This window comes from Jaculus jaculus, chromosome 19 (genome assembly GCF_020740685.1).
Source record: "Jaculus jaculus isolate mJacJac1 chromosome 19, mJacJac1.mat.Y.cur, whole genome shotgun sequence".
Taxonomy (NCBI): domain Eukaryota; kingdom Metazoa; phylum Chordata; class Mammalia; order Rodentia; family Dipodidae; genus Jaculus; species Jaculus jaculus.
Window position 1 is genome coordinate 5,151,634 of NC_059120.1, and position 20,607 is coordinate 5,172,240.

At 44.9% G+C, this 20,607-nt stretch overlaps 1 pseudogene; it reads left to right on the forward strand.

Moving 5' to 3' along the window:
• The first annotated feature begins 820 nt into the window (after nt 1-820).
• Nucleotides 821-4,858, forward strand: LOC101605970 (annotated as a pseudogene).
• Nucleotides 4,859-20,607: the final 15,749 nt, after the last annotated feature.

Here is a 20,607-nt window from a genome sequence, read left to right on the forward strand (position 1 = left end):
CCAGCCCCATTCCCATGGTCTGTGATGCTAATGACCCCTCCTCACTAACATATCAGCATTTCCTCCAGCCTCGAGTGACGGTTCACTTTAAGTGTCCGTCTTGCTGGACTGTGAGATGAAGAGATGGCAGTGACATGTCCTCAAAGGGTGCTCAGTGTGGGTCAGAGGACCGGGTAGAGAGCAACTTCAATGTGGGCAGCACCTCCCAGTGGGTTCGTGACTAGGATGGAACCACAGAAAAAGGACTTGGTGATCTCTCTTCTGGATTGGAGCACTCTTATTTGGTCCTTAGTGACCGTAATTGCAGATTCCTTGGCCTTGGGGCAGTGGTGCCTTTTCTCTTGTCCAGGGCCCTCGGGGCTGAGCTCAGCAGAGTCTCATATGAGTTGCCCTGGTCCTGAGGCTTTTGAGTCTGAGTGGAGTCACAGAACCCACTTGTCTCGTTCTCCAGCTTGCACACAGCCAGCTGTGGGGCTTTTAGATCTATGATTCTTTCAGTTCCATGGAGTAATAACTTCTTTTCTTCATAAATATAACACCAGACTCAATAGAAAATGGACCAAGATACCCTAAGAGCCTGGTTATTTCTGTCCATATTGTCCCAGTACACACCAGGAAGGAAGGACCACGTATGATGGAAGGAACAAGAAGAGAGAAAAACAGGTAGACCTGAGTGCTGGGAGATGATCCAGGAAAATAATCAACACATTTCCCACACTGACTGGACTGGTGACCTTCCTCCTCAGTGCGATCAAAGACCTGACAAGAAGTAATTTAGCCTCTTTCCCTGCCGCCGACGGATCGTGCAGAGAAGGAGGCTCGGGTGCGTTCAAGATTCGGCTTCCTCCGTAACCCGCCGCCATGGCCGAGGAAGGCATTGCTGCTGGAGGTGCAATGGACGTGAACACTGCTCTGCAAGAGGTGCTGAAGAGTGCCCTCATCCACGACGGCCCAGCACGTGGAATCCACGAAGCCGCCAAAGCCTGAGACAAACGCCAAACCCATCTCTGTGTGCTTGCATCCAATTGTGATGAGCCCATGTATGTCAAGTTGGTGGAGGCCCTTTGTGCAGAACACCAAATCAACCTAACTAAGGTTGATGACAACAAGAAACTAGGGGAATGGGTAGGCCTCTGCAAAACTGATCGTGAGGGGAAACCCTGCAAGGTGGTTGGCTGCAGCTGTGTAGTTGTCAAGGGCTACGGCAAGGAATCTCAGGCCAAGGATGTCATCGAAGAGTACTTCAAATGCAAGAAATGGAATAAAAATATGGCTCATTTTCTTCAAAAAAAAAAAAAAAGAAGTAATTTAAGGGAGGAGTGACTTACTCTGCCTTGTGGCTTGAAGGTGCAGTCCCTCTGGGCACGGATGGCACGTAGAGGAGCTTCAGGCTGCTGGCTCACATCTGTGTGCATCAAGGGGCAGAGAGACCACAGGAAGCAGGCTCATCTCTCACACTCAGGCCCCATCTACCTCGCCACCCATTTCCTCCAACCATACATTCGCCCAAAACTTTCATTAAAGAAGAAGAAAGAAATACTAACTCAAAGATGAGGCAGTGTTCATGAGGGCCTGAAAGGGTGTGTGAGCACTGGCTGAGGATATGGGTTTGGGAAGTACGAGGAAAGTCCTGACAGGTTAGCATTGGCCGCGTAAGTCTCTCCCACTGAGGGTGGGCCTGGTGGGTGTCTGTAAACCCTGCCCTGCCTTCTGCATCACAAGCACTACTGGAGGCAGTGATTTGGAAAAGGAGAAAAGGGGGGGGGAGAGGAAAAGGATAAGGAATTCGCCAAGGAAGCATGATTCAAACAGAGCTCACATGCCTCATCTCCTTCGACTCCAGAGGAAGCTTCTATTCTTGGATGCTAGCTAAGTCAGCAGGATGTTAGGAGATATTTAATAGCATCAGTTGGTCGAACCATTGAATATAATTCCCATTTTCCTTAATGTTCCTACTGGAAGAGAAGAACTTGAAGAATTTGGTATCAAAGGTTCATAAATAAACATTTTCCTGCCCTGAATTGCATATAGACAGGAGCCTTGTGTTTCTTAAGCTTTGGTTAGAGCAAGATTCAGGGCCTCCAGCAACTAACTGATGGGATTGGTAGCTGCAGGAGATGACAGCCTTGCTTATAAGCCATCTGAACTATATTTCCCCCAAAAAAGACAAATTCCTTTTCCCTGCTTACTAAATATTTCTACACACGACAGCACCAACCAGTGTCAACTGCTTGGCTTTTTCCCCTTTGGCACCAAGCTCAGGAAATAGCCTCTATTACTAGGTGTGAGCACAGAACACCTTGGAGCATCAAGCACCTCTTAGTTCTGTGCTTCCATTTCCAGTGGTGGGGAACCCATTTGGCTCAGGGATGAAAGCTTCCTTCCCATCGTGACAGCCTTGCACCGGTGCAGAGAGCAAACCCTATAACCATGATTCCTTATCCTCACTAAGAATGTGGAATCTGACATGACATTTATTAAGGGAAGGAAATGCACTGTGGTAGTTTGAAAATGTATGGCCCCATAGACTCAGATGTTTTACTAAGCTTGTAGCTTGGGTCTCCAGCCACCTAGCTAGAAGAGGTGTCATGGGGGGGAGCATCCTGGGGTCCAGCCCTAAGGTGTATGGGAGGTGGGTCTGATTTCAGCCCAAATGTATAGAGAGCAGTTTTGCACTCTGGTGGCTTTGTGTGTGCTGGTGCTGGTGTGTGGCTTGCTGCAGTTTTTCTCTCGACTTGGATGTATGGAATTAAGCAGCTCCTTCCTCCTCAGATGAACTTCCCCTGGATCTGTAAGCCTGAAATAAATCCCATTTCTCCCCTAAACTGTGTCCACTTTGGATGTTTATCCCAGCACTGTGGAGCTAACTACGACACTCACTAAAGAAGAAATTCAGAGGAAGGAAGGAATCCTTTTCTTGTTCTTAAATATGCTTTGGATCAAACCGAAAGCCTTGTACTAACTAAGCAAGCATGCTACTCCTGAGCTGTACCCAGCCCTAAAGCCATCACTCCTGATGTTGAATTAGTATGTGCGTTACATTACAAAACTGCCAATCTCTCGAGGAATCCCTATACTTTTGTTTCCAAGTGAACGGGAAAAACTTCAGGAGCCCAAAGCTATAGCTGAGACCTGTCTCCATCACCAATGCCATCTTTGCCATGATGAACTGTGCCCTCAAACTATGAGCCCAAATAAGCCATTCCTCCACTAAATTACTTCTTGTCAGGTTTTTGGTCATAGCAATGAGAAAAGTAACCAATACAGTGGAGGTGAGAAATGTGCTTATTACTTTCCTTCAAGGTCTCTCAGTAGTCTCTTACCATTAATAGCCTCTGTGTTTCTCATTTCTCATTACTGGTAATGAAATTGAGCTTCTGAAAGATACTAGGTTAAATAAAGCCAACCAATTTGTAGGCAGAAGAATCAAATCTTTCCTAATTTCACTACTATGTCTCCTCCCCCAAAATAAAGTAGTGAATTCCCTACTAGCTGGGAAATTACTTACAATATATTAGTAGTCAAGGAAAAAGTCTTAATGAAAAAAAAAGAGAAATAACTTATTGAGAATGTTGAACTATCATAGTTTCCAATATGCATGAGATTTTTCTCACTGGCTAATTTGGCTTTAAAGGTTTCAGCTGAAGACATACCCAGTGATTCCCAGTCTGATGTGGCAGACTCCTGAGGGTTTATGAAGGTGGTGATAAGAGTCACAGGTAATTCTCAGGATTTCCATACATCTAGACATTTAGAGGAAATAACATGTTTACAGAGGGCACCGAGGCCCAAACATAAGTAAAAATAAGATTTCATTTTCTTTTCCTTTTGCATTAGAATTTATTTGGGTAATCACATTGTGGTACATTTGTCTGTCTCATAGGAACACATTACATATTATTGTTGAATAAAAACAGTCTTTAAAAACATTGGGCTTGTGATAATTTTTTTAAATACACAAAAAGGTGCAGGATTATAAAAGGTTGTTAAATACTAGTGTATTTCAGATTTCAGGTTTTGGCCAAGATAAACCTAATAACCTTTCTCCATCCTTTTTGCAGTTAAGTATCTGGTATCCCAGGTGGCACCCTGTGGCTCACTGAGGACCTGGGCAGCCAGGCAGCAGGGTACAGACGATGTGCCTGGATGACAAGCGGAGCAGCATTGCTAAGGGCGGCATGAGGGAGTCTCAGCCCTTCTGAGGAAGGCGCCGTCCTCAGTCAGCTGCCCGAGGAAGGGCTGAAGGATGAACTGGGAGGGGCAGGACCCGAGCCACCTTACTGTTCAGAGAACATGGAGCGGACACCTAGGATTTGGGGAAAGATGTGTCTTGAAGAAACCAGCAGGAAGCTGCGGGTTGAAAATATCTAGATCATTACACACAACTCTGACCACCCCTCCCTTTACCTCCTCTGCTGGAAATCCACTTTGTATTTTCAGGCTGACTAAATGACAGGCTCGTCAATGTTCAAAAGAACAAGGACAATGGTTCCGTGTGTCTCAAAGGGACTCTGGGTCCAGCTTTCTGGAGGACAGTTGTAGGCTTTGTCATCAAAGCAAATAAATTCTACTATTGTCACAGTCCCAGGATCAGGAGTAAAGTAACGACCATTAAAAACAATGCTGAACGCGTGGTGGGAACCAGGATCCGTGCCAAGTGCTTTAAATGTCAGGTCTCCTCTTATTCTCAAATACCGTGATTTTCACCTTCTTTACAGAAAAAGATTCTGAGAAGCAGAGAATTGAAGTAATTTGCCTGAAGTCACACACCTCAAGTGGGGACACCGCCTTAGAGACCTTCAGGCCCTGTGTTACGCTGCCCCCTGCAGGGTGCCGAGAGGGAGCAAAAGAAGTGTAGTGTCTATAAAAAAGGCAGAAAGGGGAGGTGTCACACTCATGAGGCACACAAGAAAGACCAGGCTGGAAGAGATTGATGGTTTGGCCAACTGAGTCAACAAGGTGAGACCCTAACCAAGGTACACATCTAGAGAGGCTTCCCCTGATGCAGGTTGCTCTCAATTTAGCCTCACAAACTACTTTCTTCTACAAAATGCCATGATTCCTGACCAAATTTTCACTTATCTGAGATATACCTGGTTGTTTTATTTTCTTGAAATCTTAGTATCAAGTCATTTTGAGACATGGCAACTAAAAGCATGAATGTAGTGTTGCTCCACGCCCCCGAGCATGCAATGTCCTCTTTTTGCACAGAACTAAACATAGTCGTAATACTGCACACGTGCGGCAGCATCTCAAAGTACCTATCAGTCACGGTTGATCCACGTTCAAAAGCCAGGGCCCAGTTCTTTAAACTATATTCTAATTCGGCGTGAGGATATCACAAGGCCCCCTTGTCAGCCAGTCGTGTGCATACGAGACGGGAAGTCAACACACTTGTAAGTCTCTCCCCCGACTTCCCCACCACCAGTTTCATCCTCTGGCTCCTTGCCATGACACGTGTGTCTTTCTGTCATCGCCTGGTAACTGTGACAAGCCACTCCACCCCATCACGTGTGCCTGGCACTGTGCGAGGGTGCAGCAGAGACTTCCAGTGATGCTGATGTGCATGGTGTACCTGAGCATGACCCATGCCCAATCCACGAGGACGGTGCCACCGGCAATGCCCTTTGCACATTTTATTTTCTGCCTAAGGGACCATATACTGAAACAGGGAAAAGAAGAGAGTGTTTTGTAGCTTCTGGTTATGGCATTCAATGCTGCAGAGTAAAGAGCTGTCTTGGTATGTGACCGATCAAGTACTGTGCTGTTTACTAAAATAGTGAATACTTGGAAAGCTATTTCATCGGAGAAACTTGTAAAGTGATGCCAGACGAGATGGGATGATGGAAAGTACTGATATCACTGAATATTGGAATGGACTTTATCCAGAAGAGAGAAGAACTGGATAGTACCTTCAGAGATAACTTAGAAATGGTAGGAGATACTTTTTGACTCAATTAAAAAAAAAAAAAAAAAGGAAAGACCTTTCCAGAATCAAACAACAGAAATTATCACAGAACCCTAAAAATTTAGGAACACGTTGCATTTCACGTAGGGACTGTCCAGAAACTAGAGAGGTGACATGTACAGAAGGCATTCTTTACCTCTAGATATGGTCAAGAAAGAGACGCAAAACTTGCAGGAGGAGATTCTCACATGGAGCAGTGACATCAAGTTAAATGAGTTCAAAGCTTCTTCCAGGAAACATGTTTACACGGTGGTACTGAATCCTGACCAATTCCTTGGAACCTTCTCCCAGTCCTGGGAGAAGAAAGACCCACCCAAAACCTCCGTGCTGGAGGGAGGTTACGTTAGATGCTTTAGCCAAGTGTTACATCTACACGTGCTTCTTCAGAGCCTCAGGGGGGGCTAAGGAAAAAAGGCCACAGAAAGTCTACATTGCACCAAAGGACTATTTTCTTTTTATTTCTGGAAGGTCCAATCATCACAGATTCAGAAAGGGATGAGCCGGGCATGGTGGCACATGCCTTTAATCCCAGCACTCGGAAGGCAATGGTAGGAGGATCACTGTGAGTTCGAGGCCAGCCTAAGACTACATAGTGAAGTTCAGGTTAGCCTGGGCTAGAGTGAATCCTTACCTCAAAAAAAAGGGGGGTGGAGGAATGAGAGTAAAATTAACCCAATATTGCTGTATGTATTGAGTGCCACAACCTCCACTGTGAGAAAAGTGTCTCACACAGATTTTTTTTTATTATTATTTGGCAGAGAGAAAGAAAGAGAGAGAGAAAAAGAGAGGGAGGGAGGGAGAGCAAATGGGCACACCAGGGCTCCACTGCAAATGACCTCCAGACGCATGCACCCCCTTGTGCATCTGGCTTACGTGGGTCCTGGGGAATTGAATCTGGGTCCTTTGGCATTGCATTCAAGTGCCTTAACCACTAAACCATCCTTCCAGCCAGACATGGATGTTTTTTATCTTTGCTATGGTCTTAACCAGGAGTCAGGAATCCAGAGGGAAGAAATAGCAGTCCCTTAGCTCAGCCTTTCCTAAAGCTCACTCTGCTTACACCTTTTTAGAACTATCTTCTAGAATCAACACGTTACTTTTTTTTTTTTTTTTTGGAAAGAAGCTGAAAATTTGGAAAGCTTGAGTAAAATTCTCTAATTTTTAGAACACTATACAGGGCAAACAAAGATCTGTGGCCAGAACTCCCCTCAGAAGCTTCTGGTTTCTAATGATGGATAAGGATTCTACTTGGCTTATGGTGACACATAAGGACTCTATTTGGAGAAGGATAGGAAGGTGAGAGAACCCTACGCTTGCCTTCCTGACTTCATGAGGGCTAGCAGGTACTGACTGGACGCTGGATGATACAGCAGGAGTGGGGCAGGGGATGCGGCTCACCAGGCAAGGTTCTTGTCTAGCAGGTATAAAGCCCAGGGCTAGATTCCCAGCACCACATAAAACCCAGGATGGTAGCCGACGTATATAATACCAGCAGAGGTTCCAGACTAGCCTCAGCTACATACCAAGTGTGAAGACAGCCTGACTACATGAGAACTTGTCTCAAAAGAAAGAAAAAATAAAAAAGACAAAAAATAAGGAAGGAAAAGAGAAGGGAGGGAGGAAGGAAGGGAAGAACAAAGAATGAAATGAAGGAAGGAAGGAGGGAAGGAAGAAAGAAAGAAAGAAAGAAAGAAAGAAAGAAAGAAAGAAAGAAAGAAAGAAAGGATAAAAGGGAGAAAGAAAGGAAGGGAAGGAGGGAGGGGAAAAGAAAGGAAGGAATGAAAGAAGAAGTGAAAGGAAGGGGAAGAAAAAAGGAAAGAAGAAAGGAAAGGAAGTAAAGAGGAAAAGAAAAGGAACTACTGTACTGGTGGTGGAGGGCTGGACCTGGAAGGTGGGTGGGGTGTCACACCCACACGGATGGCTCTGCAGGTCCACAGGGCCACAAGCGCTCAGAATTGCTCTGCTGGAGCTCTGCGACAGTGTTTCAACTGAGCAGCCCAGACCGAGGAAGACCACTGGGCACAGGAGACCCTGTAGGGAGGGACAAAGTTATCCCCAAGGATACATGAGGATTCTCTAGGTCCAAATGAAAGGAAGTCATACATAGAAAGGAGCAGAGACCCGAGAGATTGTAATTTCTTTCTCAGTCTGAGAAATAAGTCACATTGCTATGTAATTTCAAATGTATTTCCCTGATAAGGTATAACCTTCAGTCCACAGTGCAGTGGTCAGTAACTACTGTTTTTAGATGGAATCTCTGACAGCTTGTTTATGGGGAGTTGAACTTGTTTTTGTGCGTGAACATGGGTGTGTGTGTTCATGTTTGTTTGTTTGTTTGAAGGTGCGTGTGCGTGTGAGATGTGGAGGAGGACAGCCTGGTGTCGTTACTCAGGCGCCGTCTTCCTTTGTTTGAGATGAGCACTCTCACTGGCCTGGAAGCCACCAAGTAATCCAGACTGGCTGGCAGCAAGCCCTGAGGATCTGCCTGTCTTGTCCCTCCCACAGCTGAGATGACACGTGCTTGTTCTGGGAATTTAACTTGGGTTCTCATGCTTTTAAACATGCATGACCCACAATCCCCATGGGGTTGACCTGCATCCCCAATGAGGAGGGCCTCTTCAGAAAAGGGGCAGGGAGGAGGGAAAGGATGGTACCAACATGTGATGTTTACATTCAAAATATGTCCATATCTAATAATAAAAGCTGGAAAAAACATAGTTTATCAGTTTATCAACTGAGCTATGTCATGAACTTTGGATTTCAAGCTTTTTAAAAAAAATTTTGAGCGTGTTTCTTTGTGTGTGGATGTGTGTGTGTGTGTGATGCAGTATGAGGTGTGTGTGTGAGGCAGTTAGGGTGACTAGGCCCTTCTGAAGTAAAGGCAGGAATGTCCTTGAGTCTGCCCTTGCATTCCCCACTTTGCTAGAGATCAGAGAAGAATCTTGCTTCTCCTTATCTCTCACCTAAAGGAGTTCCCTAGACCTGTCTTGCCATGTATAACCTGAGCCCCTCCTTGGGATGGAATTCCTCTTTCCTAGAATTTAAATCTAATCCTAACATTGTGAATGGTTAAGCTTAGTCCTAACACTTGGTCTCATGACTGGCCTCTTCTTGACCAGTCCCTAGTCCAGACCAATCAGCCCTCACTCTGGCTCACCTGAGCCTGAAGGCAAGCCCCACCACAGTGACGTCATAAACAGACCTTTACCAGGGGACAGCTCTCTCTTGGCTGGTTCCTGGCCTTCCAGGCTCTGATAAGCCTTCCCTTAGCCAGGTGGGCTGAGGCAAGGGAAGAGGCCCCTGCCCTTACTCCCACACCAGCTCTCTACCCCTCCTGCCCTCCACATGGCCGGAGCTCTCTGCACTTTCTTCTCTTTCCTTCTCTTGATCTAATAAAGTCTCTCTAAATCTTACCCTTTGGTCTATGGATTATTAATTCTTTAAATTCATTAGACAAGAATCTGGAGTACCCTATATTTATTGGTGCACTGTCATGCTGGCGTATTGGCAAGAAAGCCCCACATTCCTGTTTCATGTGTGTGCAGGATATGTGCTCTTGAAGCTCCACATACGCTCCCTGCAGAGTCGCTCAAGTGCAGCGGCCCAGGTGGAACACCAGGCGTCCTGCTCCGTTGCTCCTCTTCCCCCTGGTCTTGTTTGAGCCAGAATCTCAATCTGTGCGGTTCCTGGAACTTGCAGGGCTCCATTGATTCCAGGGTCTCTGCTCCCGAGTGGGACTGCAGGTACAGGTGTGTGTGGACATGCCCAGCTGTGCGCGGGGCTCTGGAGATTTGAACTCAGGTGTCTCATGCCCCAGGTCCCCACACTGGCACAGGAAGTGAAGCCCGCTTAACGACTAAGCCAACTGTCCAGCTCCAGTTTTAATTTTAACACGAGTTTAATTACACAACCCAGCATTAGAAGCACCAAAAAGTGACAGGCACAAATCGGTTTTATTTCACCAAGTGGAGAATGTGTTTAAAAAGAACAAATAGGGACAGCAAAAGTGGAGAGATGTTTATACCTCAAAGACAAAGGGTGGGACATACAGATATGACAGTCGTTATTTTGTTATCTTGGCTGTCTCCTCAAATTATAAACAAGTCACAAATAAATGGTCTGTGGTTTTCTGAAGTGATAAGAAATGTGATTGTTAACACCTGGGTTCATACATTGTTTTTGACTTAGCCAACACTGGACACACTCCACTATTCAAAGAAATCCATCAACACAGACAGAGAGCCCCAGGCGATGTGGCTGGCCAAGTCAGGACAGATGGCGTCCAGCACGAACTACCTCCACACACAAATAGGTGTCAAGCAAGGTTGTCACCAAGCCTTTTCTTATGCAGGCATGGTCAAGGAGGCTGGTGATGTGAGCTGTGGGCACCTGGGCAAGTAGGTGTCCCGGCCCTGAGCACTGATCGGGCTCAGTGGCCCACTGGCATGCATTTGTGTCTCCGGGACAGATCCGGCCTGAGGGGCTGACTGGGATGGCTAAGAACTAGTGGATATATGTCTGGTTGCATTTCTGAATCTGGGATCAGTGCACAAGCTGATGATCAGCCTTGCAAAAGTAAAGTGATATTTTCAGTCGCCCCAGGCAGATCAGGCAAGCAACCAAAAGTCACCATCATTGGCACGAGTTAAAAGGCACCTCCAATTCCCACCACAGAATCTAGCGACAGATCCTCCGCTTTGCTCTGCCCGTGGTCCTGAGAGCAACCAGCCGTCACGGAGCTCATTACTGCAACTAGCAAGAACAACATATATTAATAAATCCAGCTTATTCGGGGGGATTGACAAGTCAGATTGACAGATAGGGTGTATGTTGATGAGACGTTTGATAGCATGTAAGATGCCAAGGTGTGAGGCGGCCCCTGCTGGCCTTGCCGCTCCATGGATGTGAGGCTAAGTTCATTATTGCTACCTCCTGGAAGAACATTAATTCCGCTCTGGACCAAAGATCAAATGCCAGCTTGGGTAACCTTGTCAAAGAACAGAGCTGCTCATTAGCAATCGACAGAACATTTGACCAGCCTGTTTAGTACCTGGATAAAATGTCGGTCAACAGCCAAGGGAATAATGAGGGTTTGTGCAAGTCTGTGAGAAAATCTATAAACATTGCAATCCCTTACATAGATGCCTAATACCTAAGTATGTTTGTGTGATTCTGACTCAAATATCTGCCACTGGGTGGAGATGTTAAAAAGTTTAACTTCTTCTACTGTCTGGTTTCTTTTACTGGCAAACACTTCATTATTAAGCAACAGAAGAGTCCAAGATGAGGTCTGGGAGACGGTTCTGTGTGGAAGAGCACCTGGCCGCATATGAGGCCTGAGGGGCCCTGAGACAGCCTGAGTTCAGTCACCGGGAGCCATGCAAACGGCTGGGTGTGGCCACACACGCCTGTAACACAGGTCCTTCAGGGAGCAGAAACTGGAGAATAGAGGCTCGAAAATGACAGCTCTGTTCAGAAAGAGACTCTGTCTCAAGGAAATAATGAGGTAAGAGATAAATGAAGGACACTGGACATTTTACTTTGGCCACCACATCCTGTGAGTATATGGGCACATGCATGTGTGTGTACGTAGTGTGTGTACACTACGTACGTTACACATGCAAAATATAACTTTTAAGTCAAAGAGGAAGAAAATATTACAGTGGAAGTAAGGACACCTGCAGCTGGCAGATTACCTGCCTTCAATTTAAACTGAGTAGTAAAACATTGGGCTTCCTTTCTCTCTTTCACTGTTTTATTCCCTTTATTTCTTTTCAGGCCACCTATGTGAAAACCATTAGAATAGCAATTTTAACTCTGATTCACCCTAAAGTGTGTATGCACAAAACAATCTTCCCATCCAGCTGGTTCTTAAATGGAAATCACAAACCACACAGCAGCTTAGTCTGCATAGTCTGAAATCCACAACGCCAAGAAGAGTGATCACTACTGTGGCTTGGAATAGAGCCCGTCAATAACGCACTCCATAAACATTTACTGAGGGAACTTAGGGCAAGGTCATTCCTACTGTGATCAAAGGCCATCCTCCCAAACTGTCATTGCCATACGATAGAAAAACCAGCAAGAGGGTCAGAAGACAGGGAGGAGTGCTGTGGAAGGCGGTCTTGGATATGACATGGTCTTTACACTCAGGACCTCACAGCAGCTGTTGTTTCCTGCACAACATTGAACCCATCAGTATTTTATCCTGGATGGGGCAAAGGTTCATAACACCCTTCATCTTCCCGAGGAGACAACAGAAGCTAGTCATTGCTGGAAGAGGAGTCTCATTTTCTTCAGTGGAGTAGCCATTGATAAGTTGCCCATTTTACAGTAAATAACCTCTCTTCTGCAAGCAATCCAAATTGAGCTCAGTGAGTCTCATGCTCACACACACACAGGCATAAGGTAGGGTGGGGATTTCTTGGGAAAATAAAGGGTTTAAGTAGGAGGGATATAATATTAATTGGTGGGGAACAAGATCATAATTTATACAAGTACAAAAGTGTCAAAAATATATTTTTTTAAACAGAAATTCTCATTTACCTATACCTAAAAGGTCTAAGAGGTACAGATGATTTTTGACCTACTGGTAAAACCTTTACTGTCTTCCAATGAAAGCCTCCACCACCAGGAATGTGTTCCCAGCACTTCCTCAGAAGCATTAATCCTAGCCCACTCCTGATGCAGTCTAGAAGGAGAAACAGCCGGCTCTGGTCAGGCTAACCCTGCACAGCAACCCCAGTCATTTCTATGTCTCCAAGGTAGTAATGGGAAGACAGGGTCAAGAAGTAAGAGGCTGTGGGGGAGGGGAAGGGGCTGTGGCAGTAAGGGTATTGACTAAAAGACCTTGAAGAGACAATTCTTTAGAAGATAAGAGTTCATAATTTTTATGTAAACTGCCTGATCCTGTAACTTCCATGAGACAGATGCCCAGTTCATGACACCCTCACTTCTCTCCTCTGTGAAAGAAATGGGAAGCTGTCACGAGCAAAATGGAGTAGTTGCGTGTATACTCCAGCAAAACAAAGTGACCAAATATAGGAAGCTATGAAGGAAAGGTTCTCATGCATGACCATTGCATGGTGGCCATCAGAAAAGACTCTTCCAGGACCGCTAGCTTGCACAGAGGCCATCACAGAGGTTTAAAATGTACCTCTCCCAGGATGTCTGTTCAGCAACTGGCATCACTCCTCCTATGAACCTCTGGGAGTACATTGTGATGTGATCCCTCCATCTCTTGCTTCAACCTCTCTGAATAGGTTCAGGGTATAGAATTCCCCTTAATAAGATATTTCCCAATATCAGTAGTCTTTGCAGAATCTGTTTGGGTTTTTTTTCATGTATTTTGGTATCTTGAATATGGTTTTATGCTAATATAGCATTTTGAAGAACTCAAGGCACGTTTGTAAGTGTTAGCTTGTTTGACTCTCGGGACACCCCTGCAGGAGGCTTTATGTTGGAAAAGAGTCCGTGTGAAAGGGTGACCTATCCAGCCACTAGTCACATAGGTAGTGCATCGGAGAGTACACACTAGACCCCTGGATTCCAAGATTCTCTACTGCCCTGAGCTGGCCAACCCAGCAGCATGCACGTAATCACTACCTTTCCCCCAAATCATCTTCACTTAACATCTTTGTATAGCCAAGATTTTTAGCTAGTTTCTGTTTTCCCTGGTTCTTGGTTTGTACAACACATGCTTTATTTTCCCAAGTCCACCATTAAGAGTTCCTTATATGGGTTGGAGAGATGGCTTGGTGGTTAAGGAACTTCCCTGTGGAGCCTAAGGCCCCAGGCTCAATTCCCGACGACCTAGTAAGCCAGATAAACAAGGGGACGCATGTGTCTGGAGTTCATTTGCAATAGCTAGAGGCCCTGGCACTACTATTCTCTCTCTATCTACCTCTTTTTTCTAAGAAAGAAAGAAGGAAGGAGGGAAGGAAAGAAAGAAGAAATTTTTTAAGGACCTTATACAAATTTGTTTGAAAACACCATGTCGGAACCTAATTCTTCGTATTCTAACGAACACATAAATTAATAAAAAGTTCTTTCTTCCGGATTAAAACTCTTCAAAAGTTTAGAGACAGCCCATAAAGAATGTACATTTCATTCCAAGTTTTGTAGCTTCTAGCTTGATGTTCTGACTCAAACACCATACCGAATTTGCATTGTACTTGTGCGTTGGGAAGACACGGTTGCGTGGCTGTGACTATACTGCGCCATCCCTGTGCAGAGGTGTGGGTGTCGCGCTTCCCATTTTCCCTGTGTTCTCAACTTGATGTCCTCTCGTGAATTTTTGATTCCACTATAATCGTTTCTCAAATTTGAAGTCTTCTCTTTACTTTAGCAATTTCAGTGGGAACGCTACGTTTGAAAAAAAGAAAACGCTCATAGAAAAACTGAAGGTTAAATCAGCCTTATTCTGTAAACAGCGCCTAAATTATCATCTCTTTCCCTTAACAGCCCAATTAATGTTACAGCAAAACCAGAGCCAAAAAGCACGATTAAAAACATAGAGCTCCTACGCCACCTCCTGGCAAGAAATAAACTGCATGTTTTTCAACAGTTGCCAAAACAAATCCAAGACAATGGCTCTATTCCCTTAAACCTGTGAGTTGTGAATACCTGGTGTCCCCTAGAGCCTCAGGTGTTTGTGATTACACCTCATACTCAATCCCCAGCGGGTAGCAATTTGGAAGGTGACGCCTTCACCCAACCTCTCCTTGCCAGAGCGAGCTCACGCTTGCAGCTACCACCCAGCTGCCTTGGTTTGTTCCCTTACTCTCAAAACGCTGAGCCTGAAATAAGCCCTTCCCTCCTGTACGCCACTTCTGTCCCAGCAAAGAGACGGGAACTGCTACACTTGGCATGGTCCAGGTAACAGAAGGACCAAGGGTCACTCGGCAACTCCTAGAGAAGAAATAGTTCTAGCTCTTACCAATCTTTACAGGAATTTATAACCAAGTTAACCAGGCTAGCATGGGCACCTAGAAGATATTGCCCTGTTCCAAACCTTGTGAAGGGACTCGACTCTTCCACGGCCAGAGATGGCCTCGTGGAGGTGATGCTGCGGAAGTCTGAACGTCTTACAGGAATGAGGTCAGAAATAGACAGGCCATGTTCAAGAAGAAGCCCACAGTGTTCATTCAGCCAGCTGAAGAGATGGCAAATTCTGTGTTCTAAACCACAGGGACCCATCAGATGATTAAGCACGACAGGGACGTCATATTTTCACATGAGGGAAAGCACCCTGACTGCGGAAGAAAAGCACACAGATGTTGAGAAAGGCTGGACAAGGTGTGTGACTGAGTTAGGGCTGGGAATGTGGACAGAGACCCAGCGGAGACAGTTTACAAAAGCACCAGCCGATATAGAGCATGTGTAGATGTGGGCTCTGAGAGAGATGACAGCTCTCTGAAAGATGCTTTATGCTTACACGAATACAAATAAAGGGAACATGGCTTAAACAAAGAATGCCGAGCTTTTTATTGTAGATCTTTTTCTTCTCTTTGTACTTGCTCCTAGGGGTAAGTTAAAACATCTCACATTTTATGAAAGCATAATTGCTCGACAGACCCAAGCACACAGTATTATAAGTAAAATTGGAAACTTTCAAAAAAAAAAATCGATCTCACCTAAAGACAACATTTAATGAGGACAATTTAGAAACTAGGGCCTAGAGACATCAATTTGTATCAACAGGCCCTAAGCACCCCAATAAAAATAACACATAATCAATGTCCTTGGGAAATTTGAATCAATGTAAGTCTTTTTGTCAAAGGAAGGTTTAAAAGTTTGAAATAGAGCCAGGGAGATGGCTCAGTGGCGAGGCCCGATTGCTGTGCAAGCATGAGAGCCCGAGAGGCCTAAAACCACGTGATTTCTCACAGCACCTCATGCAAAGCTAAGTGAGGCCATTATGATTGTAACTCCAGGCCTGCGAGATGGGGGGAAGAGTCAAGAGACTTGCTGGGCCTCACTGGCGAGCTACTCTGACAAATAGAAACAGCAACTCTGGGTTCAGGGAGAGACACATCTCGAAGACACACACGGAAGAGCAGCAGAGAAGGACGCCTCATGTTCCCCTCCGGCCGCCACACACGTGCATGTGTGGCACATCTACACACACACACACACACACACACACACAAGTACAGCTTTTAAATGAACAGCAATGGTGATAAATTGAGAAAGCAAACATAATGATAAAACAGTGCATGGTTTCCCCTGGTGTGAAATAAAGAAATATAAATATATACTTATATAATGGAGTATGAGGCAAGGACATGCACTTGTACCCATTTCTGAATAAATATATACTGAGCATTCATTTTTATAAACTACCCCAAAAGATACAAATAATAAAATAATTTAAATCCCTTGCTTGTCTTTAAGAGACAGTGCATGTTATTAAAGTGCAAACACATGTCTCACTGAATATTTACTCAAGCCTATACATTTATATCATGTCCACTTCAACAAGAGTTTCTATTCAAGAGACCTAAGGCAGACTAGGAATACACAATTAAAATGTCTTTGTTATTAAACATTTGATCCATGACAGCTGAATAGTAACTTATTTTTGTATAAAAACATAAACTTGCCCCTTTAAAGCATAACTTCATGCTTTTAACCATTTCTATCATACTATCAATAAAATATCAATTTTTAATCATATACATGGAAACATAACTTGTACAAACTTAAAGGAGTCAAAGAAATTGAACCACTGACAAAGAACCGAAAACTATAAATAATGCATACATGCATTTCTGTGAGCACTAGGTACACTCTTAGAATTGTCTGACTTCATGAACACATTTACACACCAGTGTGCCCGCTAGAAAAAAAATATGAGAGTGAGCAGGTCGTGATAGTGCACAACTTTAATCCCAGCACTCGGGAGGCAGAGGCAGGAGAATCACCATGAGTTTGAGGCCACACTGAGAGTACACAGTTAATTCCAGCTCAGCCTGGGCCAGAGTGGGACCCTACCCCCAAAATACAAAAATATATATGCGAGTGTAGTGTGCATGGCCCAAGCATATGACACATGACCCCGGTACTCCAGATGCGGAAGCAGGAGTATTGCAAATTCAAGGCCAAACTGGGGTACATGATGAGACTGCTGTCTCATGTGTGCACATGTGTGTGTGTGTGTGTGTGTGTGTGTGTGTGTGTGTGTGTGTCTGTGTATCTATGAGGTCTTAATATATTAAAAGACAGGGCTGGAGAGATGGCTTAGTGGTCAAGCACTTGTCTGTGAAGCCTAAGGACCCCAGTTTGAGGCTTGATTCCCCAGAATCAACGTTAGCCAGATGCACAAGGTGGCACATGCATCTGGAGTTCGTTTGCAGTGACTGGAGGCCCTGGCACACCCATTCTCTCCCTCTCTCTCTCTCTCTCTGTCATTCTCAACTTAACAAATAAAACAACAAAAATTATCATATATATATATATATATATATATGTATATATATTAAAAGACAAACAGAAAATAAAAATCAAAACATAAAGTGAGTTAAAGTTATAATCTAATCTGGTTAAACTCTTTCCTAAGGATATATATCCTACAATAATTGAATATGAAAGCTGATTTATTTTTATTCACAAGTTTATTTGGCCCATACACCTGTGGCAATGGGAGACAGAGTCAGGAGAAGCTCATTGGCCAGTGAGCCTACCCTACCCAGAGGCAAAAATGAGAGACCCAGACTCACACAAGGGGAAAGGAGGAGACAGACATCCCAGGTTATCCTCGGACCCCAAACACATGCCTCAGCATGCAAACCTCCGTCCACACACATGTGCACAAGTAATAAAAAATGAAATTAGTTCTGTTCTCTAGTTTGTTTCAAATCACTTTATTTTTGCCTTCACCATGTGTCTCATAGGGTAATTTAAATGCCATCAGGTGGAGTCATTTCTGTTTTGGTATTTTTTTTATCAAACTAAATGAATTTCAAGAATTGACAAAAGGAAACACTATAAGATTAAATATAGATAGATAGATAGAGATAGTTAGAATTAGCTTTAGCTACATAGTTCTTCACTTCATCAGAGAGCTGACCTTATCCTGATCTGTGAAGTAATGAGCTCCTTGAGGGGCGCAGCAAAAGCAACATTGCCGAATATACAAGGTGTTTTACTCCCACTTCAAGCCTGAGGAGGTGTAATTGTCCATGACGGGCCTTCCTGAAAGCTTTGCCATGCTCTCCACTCAGTCAGCCAGACTGAAAATGCACCCACTCATTTCTCATTCAATGCTAGGAAAAATTATTTTCAATGCATTTTAAATATTTTGATATAGGTAACTACTACTGGGAAGGTGTTTTACAATTAAGCTGTGATCCATGCAGCCATGCCTATTTCATGACTGGAGCAAGCATGTACTCAAGTGCTCAGTAAGCTTACACAAACATATGTCCTCAAGTGTTAGAGACATGGTGCCATTTATTATAAACTGCATAGAGTGTTGAGTAAGTTGGGCTCTCTTATAACGACTTTTGTGGTGTCTGTGTGTGCATGGTGTGCGTGTGCGTGTGTACACAGGCATGCATGTGCCAGGGTGTGAGCGTGGAGGTCCAAGGACGACTGACACCTTCCACTTTGGTTGAGTAGGATCTATTGCTCACCACTGCAATCGCCAAGATAGCTGGCCCATAGATTTTGAGATTCTCCCATCTGCACCTCTCTTCTTCCACTCAGGTTCTCCCTCTTGCAGGTCAATGCTTTGTGCACCCAGTCTTTTCCCCACCCATAACTGTCTTTCTAAACAAATGATCCACACCAGGATCCATCTCTCCATAGATCCCAGGGGCCCGCTACAAGACATTCCGTGGTCCTTTCTCGGCAGAGCAGCCAGCATGGTCCTGCTCCCATTCTACTGGAGTGTATATCTCCTCAGTTCCTGCCTGGGGTCCTTAGTGCATAGAGAGAGCACCACCTGTGTGGGGACACAAGGGTTTCTTGGAGAATTCTTCTTGTCGATTTCCTGCAGAGCTGAAGCTGGACAGCCAAGTTCTGCAGCAGGCTTATCTTCTCTGAAATTCAGGTTCCCCACCAAGATTTCAAAGACAAAGTTAAGCCAGATCATCTGCCTGTCATTTGACTATTGCTGCTGGTAAGGGGCTCCGATGTCCTGTAACTAATGCTTGGCTGGTGGGAAGTTAAACCTTGACCTGCAGCTGAACAGATCCTCCAGCTCCCACCTTCTGCAGAGGAGGAGACAGCAACTCCTTCAGGAGTCTCCTTGAAAAGACAGATGCAGGAGCCATTACTACAAAGCTGGCCTGAGTTCCACCTCTCCGCTCTTCTAGTGAAGTTCAGCCATCTTCTCTGTGACCTGCTCTTTAGTTGAAATAGCAGAGTTTTGGTTTTGTTCACTATTCCCTTCCTCATCCTCCATTCTACCTGCTCTTACTGGGCCCTTGTTTTTCCTAAAACACATCAAGCTTGCTCCTTCCCACTGGCCTTTGGGTCTTCCTCTGCCAAGAACTGTCTTTTCCCAGATTTCAACCCATATTACTGACTCCCTCAGTTGTTGTAAGCCCCCTGTACAAATGCCATGCTCTTCTAAGAAGCAGCCTTGGGTACTGTGGTGGTTTGATTCAGGTGTCCCCCATAAACTCAGGTGTTCTGAATGCTAGGTCCCCAGGTGATAGAGATTTGGGAATTAACCCCTCCAGGAGGAGTGCATTGTTAGGGGAAGGCTTATTGGTGTTATAGCCAGTTTCCCCTTGCCAATGTTTGGTACACTCTCCTCTTGCTATTATCTGTCTTATGTTGGCCGGGATAATGTCCACCCTCTGCTCATGCTGTCATTTCCCCTGCCATCAGGCAGCTTCTCCCTCGAGTCTGTAAGCCAAAGTAAACCTCTTTTTTCCCCACAAGCTCCTCTTGGTTGGGTGATTTCTACCAGCAATGTGAACCTGACTGCAACAGATACCTAGTCTTGACTTCATCAGGGTGGTGACCACACCCTGTTTTGCAGTGTAATGGGGCACCCCTGAGCCTGCAACCCAAAACAGTCACTGCTCCCACTATCTCTTGCCCTCTCCCTCTACTGTATCTTTCTGTATGGTTCTCAGTGTTGCCCATCTCTACCTTTCTACTTTCTTGTTACTGGGACACAATACTCAACAAGAAGCAGCTTATGGAAGGCACAGGTTTATTTCAGCTCCTAGTGCCAGAGGATAAGAGTCCATTATGGTGGGAAAACCATGACAGGAAACTGGTATCACACTGTCACATCAGCAGGGAGAGAGGAGACAGAGAGAGAGAGAGAGAGAGAGAGAGAGAGAGAGAGAGAGAGGGAATGAACAGTGAGTGGGGCCAGGCTGTGACTCCTCAAGGCTCACACTCTGATGACACATTTCCTCCAGCGAGCCTCTACCTCCTAAAGATCCTGCAACCCTCCAGAACATCCCACTGACAGAGGGTTAGGCATTCAGACACATACGTCTATGGAGAGGGATGTTACATTGAAACCACCACATCACCACACCGGTACTTACCTACCTATGTCCTTGTTGGTCTCTCAGAGATGCATCTATCATCTGCCTGAGGAACAGAGCCTGGGTCACAGTGGGTTCTTAGATGTTTATCAAGCAATATTTAATTGAAGAATAAGTTAAATT